A 21,293-nucleotide genomic window follows, 5' to 3' on the forward strand; every position below is an offset into this window, starting at 1 on the left:
TCATAGGAATAAGGAGACTTTGAAGTAGGCAGGGTCCTTTCGAAAAGGAGCCCTGTCTGGACGAGCCATGCGGCAGCAAGCCGCATCAATTTTGAAGTGCTGCAGCCGCCCACATGCTAATGAGGCACTGAATATGTATTTCAGTGCTTCATTAGTAAACTTCGAAATGGCCATTTCCATGGCCATTTCAAAGTTTTTGGCTAGTGTAGACATGGCCTAGGACTAGTGTTCAAAAGATTTCTGGATACATTTTTTCCTATTTTGTCATCATTTTCTTTAGGTTGTGTAATATACTAGAGGCTAATTCTTTTGGTTGCAGTTCTACTTCTGCCACAGGTCACATCATGCTGGTAAACAGAGATTCCACCAATGCACACAGGAGTGTTCTGGTGCAGGGGTTATGACTGTGCAGCTTAATCAAGTATGTTATTTTAGTAAATCACATCCATTTAAGCCCCCCTTTTCATTTGCAATGTAGGGCTGATCAGAAATCAGCAATTCCATTCCACAAGGAATTTTGGAATTTCAAAATTTGTTTTCTTTCCAAATCAGAACAGAAATGTGAAATTTTGGAATTTTATATGAAAAGAAACACCTCAGATTTCTACCTGGATCTGTTGAATCATTTTAATTTAAATATAATAGCATGCTTCAATATAGCATAAGATATCAAGTGTTTCATTCCCACTTCTTGCTAAAAGTTTTCTTCTATATTTATACGCATATTGGCTATGTCTACACTTGTGCCCCTCTTCAAAGGGGGCATGGTATTCAGAGTGACGGGAGATTACTAATGTAGTGCTGCAATACATATACAGCGCTTCATTAGGCAAATTCTCCCATGCGGCAACTTTGAAGTGTCAAGCTTTGAAGTGCCAGCATGCCATGTAGCCATGGGCACTTTGAAGTGCCTGTGTTACTTTGAAATGCCTTTACTCCTCAAAATTTTGGGGAGTAAAGGCACTTTGAAGTAGCATTGGTACTTTGATGTCTGCGGCTACACGGCATGCCATCACTTTGAAGTTTGACACTTCAAAGTTTCCACGGGGGAAATTTAGCCTAATGAAGTGCTGCATATGCATCACAGCACTTTATTAGTAATCTCCCATCATCTCCCATGCCCCCTTTAAAGAAGGGCAGAAGCGTAGACATAGCCACTATGTGTATAAATCCAGAAGAAAACCTTTAGCAATAAATGGGAATGAAACATTTCAACATTATTGAAATAAAAATTCTTGTCAGCATTAAAATGAAATGCAAAACTCAAAACTGTTTGTTTTTAATTTTTCCCCATCAAACATTTAGCTAAAAATTAGAGAAGGCATCCAGGGACCAGATACATGGCTTGGTAAAGGACTTAAAAAGGAGTTATTTAATGGAAAGAACTGGTGTGGGTTTGGGGGCTCTGATTTTAATTGCAGGGAGACAACCCCCTCCTTCTTTTTGCCCACCTTACTCTTCCTATGAGGGGCAAGCAGGAGGTAAGATCCAAGCAATGGACTTTTTTTAGATAGTCATCCTGAACAGAAAATGAGGCACAGCTGGTCAAAGCCTCATGGGTTATTACACAATAAATGGATTGTCTGCACTGTACATTGTTCTCAGTTGAGTAGGTCCCAGATATCTAGTAATAAAGCCACTGCTTGATTAAATCAATATCAAATGTCTCCTGTCCTTTTGGTATGGCTGGACTTGAAAGAAATTGCTAATGTAGACATGGCTTTGATGTCCAGCCATACCAAAAGGACAGATGACATTTGATATTGATTTAATCAAGCTCTTTCAATTTTTTTTTTCAAAGAAGGGGTTCTTTCAAAATATCCAGTGGAGCATCTACACACAAAAAGTGTTCCTTTGAAATTAAATCAAAAGAATATGGTGCTCCTTTTGAAAGCACTCTTCTGTTACTGTTTCAGGAAGACCACCTTCTTTCAAAAGCCTCATACAGACAAAAATGTGTATATGCTCTGCAAGCCCTTTTTTTTAAAAGAGCAGTCCTCGTGACCCCAGATTTTTCAATCCCTGGTTCACTTTTTTGAAAGAGCATGGCCTGTGTGGACACTCTCTTTCAAAAGAGCAGTTCACTCTTTTGATCCACCTGTTAGAAGGACTTCTTTCAAAAGCTCACGGTGGTGTAGACATACCCTCAGTTTTTAAAGAAAATATAATGTAATATACTTATATAATCAAATACATAATTTTATAGTGTCCTGTTTAGTTTATAAAACTATTCCTGAAGCTTCAGTGAAGTTTTTTTTAATTTATTTTTGTTTGTTTTTAATGCATTGAAAGAATGACAGGAAGTCAAGAAGTTTGTAAGTTGTGTAGTTAAATAAGCATCTACGTTCCCTGAAGTCAACAAATATTTCAAACAATGAATGTATGCATAGTCTACTATTGCCTTCTTGAGATGGAGCTTAAAAAGGACCAAATAAGAACAGGAAGAAAAATAAGTTGTCAGGTTATCTGTCAGGGCATGGAAATCAATGATTTCTTTTGTGCTTTTTCTGTGAATCTTAACAACAATGGTTGAGTTTTCTCCATTAATCTGAGCTACCTAGCATTATGGACATAGCCACACAAAGGCTGTAATTTGAAAATTGTATAATTCTTGGCAACACGTTAATTTGGGGGATTTTTTTATCATAGAAAGGAGAATTACTTTTTTTTTGTTTCAGACAGATGATTGAGAAGTAAAAGATTAGGAATTAATATAAGTATTTTATGAATGGACAGAATACTCAGGAATACACTGTCTGCCTGTTGGTGTTCAAGAGGAGTTGGTATAGAAAGATCCTGGGAATAGGATGGATGCAGAAGTTCATCAACAAGGAATTATATAGGAAGACACAGCTGAAAGAGAACCTACTGCAGAAGGTTGTACAACACAAGTTACAGGTAAGTGGGCATATTTGCAGAATGAACGATGAAAGAAAAATTAAGACCCTGATATTCGGTATAATGGACAGTTCAAATAGGAGAGGCAGACCTCACAGAGAATCAGTAGAAGATATAGTAGATTGGTGCACAGCTAGTCTATAGAAACTAAGCTACGCCACTCTGGACAGGGAAAGATGGAAGTAAATAGTAAGATGGGCATCAGACACCAATGGGCACTGAGCCCATGGTTGTTGATGACGATGATGTCTTAGGCATAGAAATGGTTTACATTTTGGTATAGTAATATGACAAACTCACTGTCTTTACCATAGTTTCCACATAAGATATCTGAGGCTGCATCTACACATGCCTTTCCTCCAGAAGGGGAATGGTTGTGAGCAGCCCAGAACATGCTAATGAGGCACAGATGTAAATTTCTGCTCCTCATTAGCATATGGTCACATGATTCAGGGTCCAGAAGAAGCTCTTCCAGACTCCAAAATAGATGTGTAGGCATGTGGCCTGCAGGGATCTTCAAGAAGGGATTCCTACCAAAAGATACCTGTGGGCCACATGTCTACATATCTATTCTGGAGTCTGGAAGAGCATCTTCTGGACTCTGAATCATGTGGCCATATGCTAATAAGGCATGGGAAATTTACATCTGGGCCTCATTAGCATTTTCCAGGCTGCTTATTACCATGCCTTTTCTGGAAGAAGAAGCATGTGTAGAGTCAGACTGAGAGTTTGGGAAGTGCTATTATCCCAATTTCACGCGCAGGTCTACCAGGCCTTAAGCTGCTACCCTAACAACTTGGTTCATCCTTTCTGGATCTTTCTGCCTTATCCTGCTGCCTAAGCAAGAAGCCAATTTCTGTTTGCAGCTACAACTATTATATCTCCTTTTCGCCTCGTGTGTTGGGGGAAAATGTAAATAGGAGTTGATTTTTCATTAAGGGCCTCATTTATAGCCCATTGAAGTAAATAGAATGACTCCTGCTGAGTCTATAGACTTTCTTTCAATCTCTAATATAACACAAGAGCTCTCCTTCGTCATGCAAAATTTTTTAAGGCTTAAGAAGGATTATCTGCTTGGGCATCAGAGCCTCTAGCCCTTCTTTCTTTCCTTCTCCTCTACAATGCTAACATGAATATTGCAGTCTGGAGGTATAACATGGTTGAGTTGGCATGATTTTCAGTGCAGTGGAAAAGCATGCCCAGACACCTGTCTCCTGGGCCTGCTTTTTGAAACTGTGTCCTGTCGGGAATGATTCCTATATCAAAGGATGTATCTGCCAGCATCCCTGTTCCCCCCAGCAGCACTATCCACACAAGGTGAAGTTCTATTAGCCTTTGATGATAACAGATTTGCTTTAGTAAAGGCTTTTAATTAGTTTGATAGAAATGTATTATTACCTATAATACTCCTTAGAAAGCATGATAAAAGAAGAACTCAGATTTCTATCCATCATATGAGTTAATACTTAAAATTTTGCAGAAATTCCTATTACTGGTAAGGCACCAATATTCAAAAGGGTGTCACAGAGGCTGAAGTAACCCATTGCCAGTAGTGAATGACATTTCCTTAATTTTTGTTGTTCCCACAAATGATGAAAGCAAAGGGCATTTTTTGTCCAGGTGAGCTCCTAATTCGTTCAACTAATATAGTACAAAATTGCTAGCCAGCTTGGAGCTATTTTAGAAATTCAGAGGTCCCCATAGGATTTACACGTCATTGCTTGGCATGTTCCTCGTATCTCTTCATTATGCAAAAAAATCATGCTTGATTAGGTTCAGACAGTTGCAAGGCAGGGGGTATGTTTTGTTGCCATCAGGCACTGCAGGTACCAACATAATTGTCACCTACTCTGAAGCTAGAAGAAAGGTTTTATCACAGTACATTTCTCATGTGTTTTTTCTCTCTGTTAAATTGTTGTCCCTTGTGATGTTTATCAAAACCTAAATGCAAAGAGGGTGTGCTATCTGGGAGGGAAACAGAATAGGGGAGAGAAACATTTTTCTTTCACCCTGCTCTTAGGTGGGTGTGCATAGCATTTTGTCATGTATAGTCATGACACTGGCCCACAGACTAGTTGTACATCTCCATGAAGTTTTCTTTGTGAACCCTACTAGCAAGTGTCACAAATCACTGGAAGTTATGGACAGGATAGAACCACAAAATAATTATGGTTTGAAAGCATGTTAGTTCTGTCATACAATTTCAGTCCTATCTCATTAGGTTTGTTTTACTCTGCTCCTAAACCGGTGTGCGACTTCATCAATCTGCAAAAACCACAATTGTTGTTAGGATTTTATTTTTAAATCAAGGTCTACAATTGTAGAAAAGATCTCTGCAGTAAGGGGAAAACCCATAGCACTCATTTTCCTTGCAATCCATTGAGCTTTGGTGTCCCCCAAGATGACTGTGTGTGGTAGCCGGGTTAAACTGTAGCATCACACATACTAAGCAGTCCTGCGGTATCTTAGAGACCAACAAATTTATTAGGTCATGAGCTTTCTGTGGGTAAAACCCACTTCCCCATGTTTTCATCTGAGGAAGTGGGTTTTACTACAAAAATTCATAACTTAATAAATTTGTTAGTCCCTAAGGTTTCACAGGATTGCTTATTATAGAAGTTTTTCCAGTTCTTAGAAAAGTCTAAAAAGAGGCCAGGATACTTGTGGAAGAAAAAGTATCATTGTCAAATTTCTATAAACCTCAGTGAAGGAGTGGGATAAAAGAACAATAGGCGTCTAACAAATATCTAATACTTTTAGAATTGATTCATCAAAGGAATTTGACACACAAATTTATTGATTTGATATGTAACAGAGAGTAAGCCGTGCTAGTATATACACTATCAATACAAAAAGCAGTCAAGTAGCACTTTAAAGAGTAGCAAAATAGTTTATTAGGTGAGCTTTTGTGGGACAGACCCACTTCTTCAGACTCTGTCCCACGAAAGCTCACCTAATAAATTATTTTGCTAGTCTTTAAAGTGCTACTTGACTGCTTTTTGTATTGATTTGATATCTTTTCTTAACTGTGGATGAAATATATTTCTTCTTTTTCTGTTACCTTTCAATTATAGACATAGGACAAACATTCATAAGGCATTTTTGGTGCTAATTGGAAGATACCACCATTTCCTGGCATTAACATCTTTGAGGTTTTAACTCCTTGTTCCTTTGCAATAAAACACTTCATTTTTTAGCAAAGAAAAGTGCAGGGTTTGTTTTTGTGTGTTTCCCACCTCCCTCAAAACAGATATTTCCACAGAAATATCTCTTTTCACCAATTATTTTTATGCTTTTGGGGAAAAAAATCAACCAGAAATTGAAACCAGCATACTATTATTGGCTACTCAGAACTTTGAACTCAGTCTATAACCCTCTACAGTGATGCCTTCTACAAGACAGCGACATGCTTTCTTAGAAGGTACAGTACACTTAAACAGAACACACACACAAAAATATCCAGGTTAGTTTCAGTGTATTTGTATGGTGTTTGGACCCTCTTGTAATGAAGAATGTTTTGGGATGAGATTCATTCGGGGTAGCTAACACTTCAATTTAATTTTTGTGTCCTTCAAGGACTAAAAAGCAAATGGAAGCAAACTGCCACACTTCTGATCCTTGCCCCTTGGTTCCTGGAGACTAAAAGTATCAATACATTCTAGTTGCCATGATTTTAGCTAATGATTTCTAACTTTACCAGAAACACTTTGCAACATTGAAGTAAGCAACAAATTTAGGACTCAAGAGAACATACTCACACAGGCCAGAAAAGAAGCCTAAATTGTCCCCCTGGCTGACCTACATAGGCTAGCATCATTGGTAGTCTGGACTCATTTAAAAAAAAAAAGTAACATCTAGTGTTAACCCCACTCCAATGCAAGTGTGTGAATTGAGTGGAGTTTTCACCCCACAATGCCCTAGGCAGCACAAATGAACTGGCATAGACAGGAAAGTAAGCAGTATACAGACTGGGATAGCTTATTTCCCCAAAACCCACTTTGCTGTTATGCTTGCTCAATCTTTCGTGTCCTCCTGGTACAGGACAGCTGCACACCACTCCTCATTCAGGGCTCATGGAGATTCCGTAATTTATCCCTGGGTCATTTCTGAAGCTTCAGTAATTGGGTCCTTCTATAAAGGCCTGAGAGATACTAAAACTAAAAACATACCTGAGTAAGGGCCTAAGGATATCGCCCATGGGGAATTCAACCTGTGAAAAAAATGAAGTCATTATAAATAAGTTCCAAAAATTATGCAAAAGTTGCCTTTGTTTCTGTGTGTGCCATCATTGTTAGTCTTTGTTTTAATGTGAATCCTTCTTCTTGTTCTTTTTCTTGTTCCAAATAGTTAAAAGCCAGTCTGTTGCTGAGCTAACTGTTGTACAAGCAGAAATAATAGGGGGTTTCCACTACTTGTAGGAAACTGAGATAAAAATTTAGAATTTATTTTTTCCTTTTTTGACAATAAAAACATTTTACCTTAGAAAAAGTGTAGGGGTTTTTAAAAGGGAATTTTTATTGAAAAAAATGTTTCTGTTTAAACTTTTTGATCCACTCTGAATTCATATTCTTAATTGGAGGAGTCCACATAAACCCCCTTAACTTCTATGATAACTAATACTAAATATTGTAATCTTTCCCATTTATAGTCCTTCTCCATTTGGTAGTAATTTTTTAATGACCATTAGCATTAGGCTGAGACCGTAATTCATTTTTCATAGGCCACTGAAGAATGATCAAATATTAATGATTTTCAAACATGTCAGATCTGGGCAAGGTTCATGCCCGCTAACCCAGAGGGGAATGTCCCTGTATCCTGTTAAAAACACCATGAACCATTCAGTCCATGGTAAATAAATGTATTTGTCAGTAGGACTCCTACCTTCCAATTCTAATTTTCTGTATTGTAAGCTGTTGGACTTAAACAAAAAAAAGAAACTATTTGCATCTATTTGCTATTTACACCCCCCCCTCCAGCTGCAATATTCCACTAATATACACTATGGTTAGTTATTTTTCTACTGCATACAAGTGTATATGAGATTGATGGCTTCCTTATTTTGTTATTTTAACATTTCAAATAATTTCCACACTCAGTATTCACTTGACTAAAAAAAATTGTTTGTTACAAAAATAAAGCAACAAACAAACAAAAATGACATTATCTAGCAAGACTCAATAGTAATAATTGTCCAGATTAATTGTAGTTAAGGGACATTTGACATTGGTTTGTAAATCTCCTATTTTGAGGCATATAATTCAGCTGCTTTAATTATATTAGGCCAAAAGTTGGGCTAGAAGTTGTTAACCAGATGAACTCTCTTTTCTCAAAAAGGTTTTAATTTATTTGAGCTGTTGTTTAATGACTATATAACTGAAAAATAATTATCTAGTTTTTTTCCATCTAAATTGAGAGGCTTATTACAGGATATGAAAGCAAGTTATAAGGTAATAGCTTTTGAACTACTTGGTAACTTCAGATATAATTACTAAGTAATTTTCAGAATATGTGATTACAATTGGCCATATGTTTCGATGGCTTGTTAGCTGCACAATGAGAAAGTGTGTCACAAAAGTGACTCTGAATACCTTAAAACAGAATAGCAGTATGCAAACTATAAAAGGTCAGGCTCCATAAAGGTAATAGTTTACATGATTCTTAATACTTCTATTGAAGAGGGATGTGAACATGTGGTTTTGGGAGGTTGGGAGAAGTCAGATGAGAAATACTGTGTACCACAAGTTTGCCTCACAACCTACCAGTGAAATATCAGGGATGTTTTGCAAGTTAATACCGCCTAAAACAGTGATAACTGACAATGCACTGACTACACAGATTGCAGATGGTCAAATTACTACTACAAACACCTTCTGCCATCTGACAGCTCACCAGATGCTGGAGGATGTCATTTGCTACTTAATCATTTACCAGAACAGAGATTAGGGAGTTCCTATTCTGGATTCCACAATGTCCACATTAGTTCATTGACAACATCTCTAATCAAGGAACTTTGAAGAAAGCCAGGGCTTTGGGAATCATGGAGGTATCTAGATGTTATGGATATTGCCCAGTTTACTACAATAGTTACAATGTACTATCTGGGATAGTTTCACTGGTAAATGTTGGCTGTTTTGTACTACTGTGACTGTACAAAGATCACAAATGTACAATCAGAACAAAAAAAAGTTAATATACTGTATGGGCAAAGCACTCCTCGTGTGAATGCAGTTATATCAGCAATGATGTGTTTTATACCAGTATAGTAAAACCAGCCCTCATAAGCAAAACAAACTATATGTACAAAAAATCATCCCACTGAGTCTACATTAGGGGCTTTTGGTGACACAGACATTTCAGTCAGCACTTGCACCAGATATAGCCAAAACTGTTGTAAGTCTGGCTTAACTGACCATGTTAAGAAGGGTGAATGGGTGACTTAAGAGATTGGAATGATGCCAGGCCACTGGAAGTTTCCTCTCCTTTCCTCTAACACGTAGTTATAAGTACATAAATAATCCGATGCCCAATTAACAGATGCTGCCCCATCTTTCGTTTAAAGATTTGCCATGCTTTACACATTTTCCTCTTTCCACAAAAAGTTCTTACATATTTGTACAAAACCTGAAACTTAGAGTTGGTTTTTTGGTATAATTCTACTTACTGTGTCATTCTTCATCTAGAAACATGACAATCAATAGATGCCAAAGCAGCATGGAAATTGCATTTATTCATTTTCCATCTCCCATTTTTATATTTTGTCTTGCCCTTTAAGTTGTGATCTTAATCAAGATATCTTTTGCCATAAGGAAAAGAAGATTAAAAAAAAAATTCACCGGACAGCACAGAAACCAAATTCACAAAATCATATAGTCATAGCCAATTAGGGTTGGAAGACTCAGGAGGTCATCTAGTCCAACCTCCTACTCAAAGCAGGATCAACCCCAGACCTTTGACAAGCCTCAACTTAAAAACCTCTAAGGAAGGAGATTCTATCACTTTCCTAGGAAACTCATTCCAGCTCTTCACTATCCTCCTAGTGAAGTAGCTTTTTTTCCCCTAATATCCAACCTAGATTGCCTACCTCCAACCCCTAGTGCAACTAACACAGCCCAATATCCTTCTTGGTGACAAGAACACACTGTTGATCATATCCAGTATTTCATCTATTTTAATACCCAGTCCTTTTCTGCAGAAGTGCCACTTAGCCAGTTGGTCCCCAGCCTTTAACACTGCATGGGTTCTCCCATCCCAAGTGCAGGACTCTGCCCTTGTCGTCGAATCTAATCAGATTTCTTTTGCCCCGATACTTCAATTTCTCTAGGTCATCCTGAACCCTAACTTCCTCTGCCCCTGCCATCTTTATGTCAGCTGCAAAAGTGTAGCTTAATGCATGAGCTTTGCAAAGCAATAGTTCACCAGACCTTCCATAGGTACTCTGCTCTCAATTTGTTTCTTAACTATTTGCATAGAAATTTTTATTTCGCGACTTCAGAAGTGTTCTCCAGTTTTCAACAGTGAGTATTATACAATAAAGTATGTGCAGTTAAGAATGTTTTTTTTTTCTCAGACATGGTTTTGTTAGTTTGTTCTTCTTTTCCTCTTATTCAAAGATCTTCAGCAGGTGCTATGCAGGTTGCATTAGTTAAACAGTGGCTCTTACCAAGGAAATGGTGCCCCAAACTTCTGATCAGTGTAAATTACATAAAGTGGATACATTTGGCTATAGGGAGTTGGTGACAGGACACGAGTCATTTAAGCCACCATTTTCACAGGAGATCACTAATTATATTTTTCTCATTTCTGGGTACCAGACTTGATATCTGGCTTCAGACCTTAAATATGGTACAGACTAAATCAGTGACACTGCAAATGAGGGAGCATCACCGGTTTAGCAGGTCTAGTAAAAATGCAGTAAGTCAATAGGACAACCTCTCCAATAAACTTAATTAAGACACTTCAAGTGGGAAGGATTCCTGTTGACACAGTGTGCTGTAGGTACCACTTAAAGTCAATGTAAGCTATGTTATTTAAGTTATATTACTAATATAACTTAACTAGCACAAATTACATCAACTTTGAGACCTAGTGTAGACTAGGCTGAAGAAGTACAGGCTGCTCACAGCTCTTACTGATATCCAGGGGAGCTGTGTTTTGAACATATAGGCTACGTCTACACGTGCAGCCAACATCGAAATAGTTTATTTCGATGTTGCGACATCGAAATAGTCTATTTCGATGAATAACGTCTACACGTCCTCCAGGGTGGCAACGTCGATGTTCAACTTCGACGTTGCTCAGCCCAACATCGAAATAGGCGCAGCGAGGGAACGTCTACACGTCAAAGTAGCACACATCGAAATAGGGATGTCAGGCACAGCTGCAGACAGGGTCACAGGGCGGACTCAACAGCAAGCCGCTCCCTTAAAGGGCCCCTCCCAGACACAGTTGCACTAAACAACACAAGATACACAGAGCTGACAACTGGTTGCAGACCCTGTGCCTGCAGCATAGATCCCCAGCTGCCGCAGAAGCAGCCAGAAGCCCTGGGCTAAGGGCTGCTGCTCACGGTGACCATAGAGCCCCGCAGGGGCTGGAGAGAGAGCATCTCTCAACCCCCCAGCTGATGGCCGCCATGGAGGACCCAGCAATTTCGACGTTGCGGGACGCGGATCGTCTACACTGTCCCTACTTCGACGTTGAACGTCGAAGTAGGGCGCTATTCCTATCTCCTCATGAGGTTAGCGACTTCGACGTCTCGCCGCCTAACGTCGAAGTTAACTTCGAAATAGCGCCCGACGTGTGTAGACGCGACGGGAGCTATTTCGAAGTTGGTGCCACTACTTCGAAGTAGCGTGCACGTGTAGACGCAGCTATAAAGTGCTATATAATGCCAAATACTATGAAAAATCACTTCCTCAATGTATCAAAGAGGGTATTCAAAATTAGTGGATACTTTTGACCTTAAACTCTTTTGGGTCTTCATCTGCATAGCCAACCTTAATTCTGGTATTTCCTTATTTGTGAATGCTTGACTTTTCAGCCTTAAAGATGTCCTTTTAATTTAGTACATTTGTGTTTAATAGGATTGTAAGAAGCTGTAAGACAATATATGTAGAAGGAAAAGGTGACTTCTTAAACCGCAATCACCTACACCTTAGTGTTGCTGGCTTTTCCTTATACTCACTGCATGCCTCTTCACTCTATAAATTATTCATTTTGCAGAGCCACTGTATAGCAATTTGCTACATTACACAACTTATATAACTTTAAATTCAAGTTCATGACACATTGAGTTCAAATGTTTTCTCTTTGTTTGTCTTGTATGGCTGGTCTACTGAAGCCATAAAGTAATTTTGATTCTCCCTGAAAGATGACTGGAATATTTGAAAGAGGAGAACACTTAATAAAGACTCTAAAATAATGTACCCTTTTGTGCATAATGAATGACTTTGCTGATATTTGTATATGGGCTATCACACAAAGAATAGCCATTGCCCAACTATTCATGTGAACAAAAATCCATTCACATCTTTGCTAATAAATTGCAAGTAACATGGGAGCACTGAAGCAGATCCGAAATTCACTGTATGTCTGACACTTTTCAGACTGATAAGTATTAAGGCCCATGGGACAGTTAGGCAATGAACTTTGTCATCCTCCATCACCTCAGGGTGTTTGATCACTGGAAATCCCAGATGCTAGTCTCCAGGCTCAATCTCCTCAGGGGGCTGTGGGGGGTGCAAGCCATATCCTAATTCAGCTACAAATCCAGACACCTGAGACAGGTAAGAAACATCTGTCTTCATCCCTGGTTCCTCGTTAACTGAGCTGGGAGCCCCACCTCTTTATTTCCCATCCCACCTCTCTACTTCCAGCAACAGGGCTGGGCTTGTCCTGACTCTGCCTACTCAGATGCAGAGAGTGGTCCCTCCCACTTAGGCTCAAACAAAGACCACTCTACCTACCGCACAAGAAGATGTGAATTTTTAACAGAATTTTCTATATCATTTTAAGCTGTTTAGAAAGTTACTGTGATTCTTAGCTGGTTGATTTTTCTGTAGAACTTTTGTTCCTAAGTCATGTTCACAAGTATGAAACAAGTGACAGAGGGAACCTCTTTCAAGAAAAAAAAATATTCTACGATAGTACGATATTGTATAAGGTCCTAAATTTTTTTGCAGTATTATCCAGTGCTATGAAATCTTTAAAGAGTACTTAGGGTGAAAAGTAGATTATGCTTTCAAAATCTGGTCTCTAAGTGGATTTTGTACAACATTTTCTTACTTTATTCAGAAAATTATTATTCTGATACTCTTTATGACCCTATTTGCCCAGCACACCAGTAGAAGTTAAAGGTATGAGAGAGACTTTATGGTTATTATCTATCACCAACCGAAACCTGAAGTTCTAATTGAAGAATCTTTATTACTGGTGATGTTGCAATGATAACAATAAGGAAACAGCTTGGCATTTGTATGCCAACTTTAGTTTGTAAAGTTGCAAGTTAGAAGAGGCTTTATTTTTATTTGTGAACATAGTGAATTTCATCTGGATTATCTCAATTGAATAAACAAAATCAAATTTTCAAACACAGCCGGCACCAACTCAGAGACCGAAACCAAAGGTTCATTTAAAAGCTCAACTGACAGTTCAATCTGACACCTAGGTAGAAACTGAGTTGTTTTGAAAAATCTAGCCCTGATGAACCCTGTTTTGCCATTTTAGAGTCACTTTTATAAGAAGAACCTCACAAAGACAGATTCTTTGGACATGATTTATAGGAAGGTGTGATGACAGAAGCTTGACAGAAAGATGAGCTGTGAAGTTAAACCATTAGTCTCAAATTTCATCCTTGTCACTCCTCAGTCTAAAGAGCAATTTTCACTCTACAAATAATATTTTCCAGGATAATTTCTTGTAGGCTTTTCTTTGGTGTGCTTTTGGAAACCTATGGCATTAAAATATTAATTTAAAAACAGGATCTTTCTCCTCTATGACTTATATAATTTTTCCTTATAAACATATACACAGAAAGTTATAATAAGCTTGAGAAATCAGAAACTCTTCCAGCAAGGAAGGACTGGATTATGACTCACACATAGGCTGTCCCCTTTGAAAATATCTTAGTACTTCAATATAGAGAGATTGAGGCTGTGAGCAGCTGGAGTCCCTTTTTAACACACATTAATGGCTAATTCTTGTTTGGTGTTTACAGATTTTTCTATTTATATTTCTCCCTCAGTTAGTAAAGGCTTATGGGTTTTAAAAATCTAAATTTCACTAATAATTATTTGACCATACTTTCTCTTTAGCAATTATGTGCTCATTTATTTACCCTTTAGCTCTCACGATTGAGCTGAGGCCATTTTATATCTTTTAGAAATTGACTATGGCCCAAATTGTCATACTTCAGCAGCTAAAGTAGGCTATTTCAATCCATATTTTGACACTTTGTCAATCTATGTACAGTAGCTCAATAACATGAATGGAAGCATCATGGCAGATTATCAAGAAACAGGGCACGGATCCCAAATTGATTGAGTGCTATAATTTGATTTCGCCAACCAAGAGGAAACATGAACTAGGCTTGCCACCTGTCTGATTTTCACCCAGAAAGTCTGGGTTTTAGCTTGCATGTCTGGGTGCCATTTGACAAACCCAGATGCCATGTTTTTTAGCTTGATGGAAAAGGTGATGCAGAGGCCATGGCCTTGGGGATGCATATACTAGCTATTACAAAGGTAATATTTATTGCTCTGGCAATAATTTTAAGGGCCCAGGAGCTTGGCTGCCACTGCTGTCACATTAGCAGTAGTGGGGGCAAGGAGCCTCAGGACCTTTGGAATTGCAGGGACCTGGGGCAACTGGCATGAGTGGGCCTGCACTTGCATGCCTACATCACATTTTAGGCACTCACATCCTTTTGTGGATCTGGACCTAGGTTCCAAAAGATGTTGTAAGATGCCTAGTGGGCTTTTCAAAAGGTTCTATGGGTAATGGGAGTTAGATACCTAGGAATCCATTAGATGCATCTCTCCATCTTCTAGGTATCTAAATGCCTTTACAAATCTGTGCCCTAGTTTCTGCATCTCAGTTACTCATCCATATAGTGGGCATAATCATACTTTCCTGCCTCTCCAGTGGTGCTGTAAGGTAAATCCTTTAAAGAGTGTCACATACGAAGATATTATGGTAATCTGAGCCGTTAGTAGGTTCACTGTCCCCTGCTGTTTTGATCTTCTAGAATTGACTAGGCAACTTCATTAAGTTGAGGATAGGAATGAGAACGTTAAAATAGTTTTCATTTCTCATCATTTTGTCATTCTTTATGCCTTTCACTGAGGAGACCTAAAGTGCTTCTTCTTGTTGGCCACTTTTCTTATTGATAAAGTAATAAAATCTGAACTTGGAGAATATTCACAAAGACACAGCAGCTATGAATGTAAAATTGTAATAGAATTTATTTGGCCTGATTTTTCACTTCCTAGATGTCTACTTACCACAGTAGTTTATCAAATAAACAAACTGACAGAAACCTTCAACAGACCATTTAATTTTCAGGAAATATTTCTGACTGTTAACATAATATCAAATTCTGATATTTGTGAGAACTGTAAATGTTCCACTTATTCAATCAGGAAGTGAACAACCACCCTCTCCCCCACTATGTGACACATCAGTATAATCCTGTTATGCCTGGTATACTTCCTGAAAATTGCTGGTTACTAGTCTGAGCTCCCACAAGTTTGGTACTTGAGGGTATGGAAAAGTTGACAAGAAGTTATGTATGAAATTTACTATACCCATAATAAAAACACACATAGGTTCTGACTTCATTTACAGGAAGGCCTCTCACACTGCCCTTGAAGAACATCAGTTAATTTTATGTCACTTTAAAGTTTCTTCATTTCCAGTATCCTGTAAAGGAGCCATAATATAAATGAGAATCTGGTCACAGTGTGTACAATTTGAATGAGTGTTTGAATGCTGGGATGGGTGTGTGTGTGGAGGAGAGAGAGAATGAGGAAGTGAGGGAAAAAAAAGTGGTATATGTTGGGGGCAGTGCTTTAAATAGTGTATCTTCAATATAATTTTTTTGGCACTCTCAGTCCTAACAGCAGAATTATTTCCAATATATTCAAACTGTATGCTTTTTTGTTTTTGCTTACTCTGAGTGTGTTTAGTAAACAAGAGTCACTTGTGAATGATATGTATGAAAATCAAATTTAAGGGTAAACTTAATTATGTCCACAGATGGTGAAGCATAACTGATGACAGTAAGTCACTATAAACTGGAAGTGGTGATGTCTAAAAACATATTATCACTAGCAACAACATAATGCTATAAATAGTCTAGGTAACTACTTTATAAAAACGAGGCACTGGTTAATTTCAGTTCGTTGGTGAATGTACTGCTATATGTCAACTATTTGTGTTTATTTGAATATCTTTTGCAATCTCTGTAACACATTCTTCTTTTATTACTGCTTCAAAGAATCAACAGGGGAACCATTTTCTTAGGAGTAGGAGAATATATATACTATTCTGTTCATGAAAAAATAATTGGGGCACTGCCACATGAATTTCATGGGAATTAGGCAAGAAAAAATAAGAGAAAATGCATGGTTTACCATTTCCAGCAATGATTTTTTTTTTGCTGTTATTTCATTTGCCATATACATAAAAGTATACCTACAGAAAGTTACCATCATCTCCAAAGGGGCAGACAGCATGTATGTATCATACGATGATCACAGCCATTAAGGAGGAAAACAGTACTGCAAGGATCCACAGATTTTACATAGTTACAAGGCCTTTGAATTTTCAAAGATGCCACGATATTTTTTTCTATGCTGCAAGAGCAGTGATGGTACTTTGCTACATTGCCCAGCAAAGTCTATGCAGAATTGAAGCATTTCATCTCTAGAAAGCCTGGGAGGGTAGGATCTTGAGCAGTAGATCTTCCTTCAGCTCCACATGGTCAGTGATATTTTGCTAAGCGGGGATCTTTAGTTCTACTTTGGGTCCGTTCTTCAGCAGCCCCTTGAAGTTGTCTAAGTGGCCATCGTTACCCCCAATTTGCGTCTCTCCATTCCAGAACTGGCTTTTAATCCTTGCAGGAAATTAAAAGTAACCTCTGTCTTCTCATTTCATGCTTTTTTATCAGCCTTATAGAGTGTTTGTAAAAAAATTGTTGAAATGAAGAAAAAACACTGAAGAAGTCTAATCCGCTCAAATACACTTTTTCAGGCCAAAGTCCCTTGTTCACATCTTCCCATCTGAGTACACAGATGTGGAAGAAACCTGATCTGCGATGAAGCCGCTCTAAGTAAAAAGCCCTGCAGCACTCATGTGGCATTGACTAGGGGACAAGGAATAGTGGGGAGATGTTGGCATAGGGAAACAAAGCAAGAGGTGCATTCTCTTGGAGGGACTTGATTCTACAAAGAAATCTGGGAGTGCTGATTTTGAGCATAACTGGAAAAAAACTGGGATTACAAGGCCTGAATTAGAAGCCTTGGGTTCCTGAAAAAAATTACCAGGGAGACATAGGTCCCTCATGCTATGTTTACACTGAATATTTTTTTCAACATTACTTACTTTGATATTCTAATTGTACCATTGCATTCGGACAGCCAAAGCATTGTGAAAGTGGGAGTTCTCATTCACAACCACAGTTGACAGCCATAGCATTGCAAAAGGAACATTTGCACGAGCCGATAACGGCTGTGTTTTCCTTGGTTGTGTGAACGCTTAGGGGGATTTTGTGTTTTGTTTTGTTTTTTGGAAAAAAAGTTTGTTTTTTCTGATATACACCCTCTCTCTCTGCTGCATGGACAAACCCTGTAAGAAGGGAAGCCACAAATATCAGAACAATAGGTGGCTCCCTGCCTCCTGAATAATATATACTGGGCATAGATAGATATCAAAATGTGGTAAATACACAAGCGCAATATGTAGGGTGACCGTATCTCCCCCAGACAAATATGGGACATGGGGGGAACGATGCCATCCCGGCCAAAAACGGGATGGATGGTCACCCTACCTGTAAGTCAGGTGGTGGATGCCCTATGCTGGGGGTGACTTAGGCCAGCAAAGCTCCCAGCTTTCCCCAGCAGGGGAAGCTGGGTGGCAGCTGCACCACTGTGCGGATCTGGCTGTGGTTCCCCCAGCTGGGGGAAGTTTGGTGGCTAGTAAAAAAACTGAATACCAGACAATTAGGCCCTTTGGCAAAATAAATCAGGACTCCGGGATGGTGCATGAAATACAGGGCTGTCCTGCCCAAAACAGGCCAGATAGTCACCTTACCAGTATGATATCAGGAATATAGCCTACATTGGCCTACGCTTTTTATATAACCATGTTCATTTATTCTATGTATCCTATAACCCCTTGAATTCACTGAAATATGCTTTAGTATAAATAATTAGAGAAGCTGTCAAAACCAGAACAGGAAAGCACTTTGACATAGCAACAGGAAGGGAGTTCCTCTGGAAGACCAGCATGGAAATGTCCAAAGGCAAAGGATAAAATACATGACTCTGATACAAACCTAGAGACTGCCTTCACAGCCTTGATACATGGAATGCATGTGTTCAAAACAGAGATATAAGTGGAATACCATGGTAACAGTGAAAAGATGGTTGGTTAAATCCAGTTTCAGATGATATACACAGTACTTTTTACTTGTAAACAAGAAATGAAAATGTGGCTTTCTGGGTAACTTTGAGAGCGCACCTTCTGCACAAAGTAAATGTAAACAAAGTTGCACAAGACAGTTTCCCACACTCTCGCATCCCAGCAAATATTGTTGCGTTGTTAGCTTATAATAATGAACTGACTAATACTGGGTATTGATTCTACATTTTATCAATAGGCCTGGGCAAGCAAATGGGAAAGATCAACGCTACCGTTGCATCCTGAATTCTGATCGCAGGGTATTTAACACCTAATTCCTGACTGCAGAGTGGCATCTCTCCTAGCTTGGGATTCTCATCTGCAAACTATCACTTGGCAATATTTGCCTGTGCTGTTAGTTCAAGAAGTGGGGAATAAAAAGGAATGCTCTCCCTCATAATTGTTAGGCCAGTGGTTAGGGTATTCACATGGGATGTCAGAGACAACTGGTTGAAATCTCTCACACCCGAGCCTGAGAGGGAGACAGGTTTTGAACCAGAATCTGACACTCCTCAGGTGAGTGCTATAAAATGGGGCTAAAAGTTAGGAAGGAGGTCCTCATCCTCCTTCCTCATTCACCAAGCCCTTTTCTATGAGATCATCTTTGGAATCCTGGTCCTGTAAGCAAGCTGTGATCTCTCTTCATTGAGCTGGCCTTGCAAGAAAATTAGGCAGAGGAATGCCTATGTTCCCTCAAATTCATATGGGTGCATCCATGTCTGGATACATAGAGAGAGGTTGCAGCAGGCATACACAGCAGCAGAAACATAGGCATCCAGGGAACTTACACTGGAAAAAAAATAACAGCCAAGTGACTATAGGTGTCTGCAGTGTTTCAACAAAGCCCCCCCACCACCCGTCCCTCCAAGCTGAGTAGAGTGATTTGAATCACTGGGGCAGGCGTGGGAGGGCTGAGACTGAGTTGTAGGAGAATAAAATGTCAGTTAGGTGTCTAAATGCTACTCTGAATATTTTCCCAGACATTTCCAGCACCCCACCCAATGCAACCATCCTGTGTGCGGGAGAACATGGTTTTCTTTCAAGGGATCATTTTATTCCCCTCATGAGTGAACTAGAAAGGGATACTTGTGCACTCACAGGCAAAAAGTGCATAATTTAGCTCTCTATGTACAGCAGTAAAAGTAAGGTTGTTACACTTTGCCAATGAAGACATAGAGAGGAGATTCAAAATTAAGTATACTTTATGCAGTCTTTTATTTGTAATTTATTTTCGTTTAATGTGTACTTGTTACCTAGAAAAAGGAAAATTGGACTGTATAAAGCAATTATAATGAACATTCAAGCAGAAATATATTAATGGAGAATAAATCTGCAACGTGAAACAACCCTACAATTTCTAGTACCCTTATAATTTCAAAAACAAGGGAAAAAAGAAACAGTATAGCTACATCTACACTAGACCACTCTTTTGAAAGGATTTTTTTTTGAAAGAGAGTGGTTGAATGATGCACATTCGAAGGAGAATGTCAACACAAAGGCTAGGGCTGGTGACATCGATGAGTGCCATTGAAAGGGCCATGTGCCACATTGAAAGGGGCTGTGCAGGCTGTCAAAAGAGTGTCCACACACCCCTACACCCTTTTTTGAAAGAATGGTGCAGGAAACACCTTGGATGGAGTCGCAGAGCAGCCAAGCCCTTTCAAGGCCACAGCACGCTGCCCCTTTAGAGGGCCTCTTCCCAATACACTCAGCCTGCACAGCATGAGGCCTGTCCAGGGCCCAGCGCTGTCCGTGGTAGCAGGTGCTGATGGGCAGTGGTGGCCATACTGACTTCCTCGGTCTTTAGTCCGGTTGGGCCCTGGTGGGCTGGAGTCTTCCGGGGCTGTGGGTGACCCCTCCCGTTCATGTATGGTGCCCCTGCCCCATGATCTGGGGTGTGTGCCCTGTTAGGTACGTACCTGAGGGTCCACTGCCAAGGCTGGGAGATGGCCATTCAGCTGATGCCCTGCTGGAGGTTTAGGAGGGGAGGTCAATGACCAGGTCCCCCTTCTTACTGGGCAAGTCCCCAGCTGAGGCTGGCTCTGTGTCTGGTACCGGTGTTGCGGGGCTGGCCAATGGTTCCAGCTCCTGCTCCTCTCCCAGCTGGGATTCCTTGGCTGAGTTGTGCAGGAGCTCTGGTGGGGAGGGAATGTCCCAGGGGCCCAGGATGGTCCTGAACTCCCGGTAGTATGGGCACAAAGTGAGAGTGGCCTCTGACCTGCTAGCTGAGTTCCAAGCCCGGGCGTAACCATGACACAGCTCCTTGACCTTGCTTCTCACTTGGTCTAGAGTGAGGGCAGTGTGATCCCAGGTACTCAGTGAGAAATTGCTCAGTGATGAGGGAGAAATAGTAACAGGGAACTTGGAAATGGCAGAGATGCTTAATGACTTCTTTGTTTTGGTCTTCACTGAGAAGTCTGATGAAGGAATGCCCAACATAGTGAATGCTAGCGGAAAAGGGGTAGGGTTAGAAGTTGAAATAAAAAAAAAAGTCAAAAATCACACCTCCAGACCAACTGCTGGTAGTAAGCCTCACCCTTGCTGACTGAGCTAATCTTGTTATCCCCACCCTTGCTTTGGCTTATTTATACCTGGCCCTGCAGATTTCTAAGACCAGCATCTGATGAAGTGAGTCTGTGCTCATGAAAGCTCGTGCTCAAAACTTTTTTGTTAGTCTATAAGGTGCCACAGGACCCTTCGTTGCTCATACTTAGACA

The sequence above is a fragment of the Carettochelys insculpta genome, chromosome 1, assembly GCF_033958435.1.
Source record: "Carettochelys insculpta isolate YL-2023 chromosome 1, ASM3395843v1, whole genome shotgun sequence".
Taxonomy (NCBI): domain Eukaryota; kingdom Metazoa; phylum Chordata; order Testudines; family Carettochelyidae; genus Carettochelys; species Carettochelys insculpta.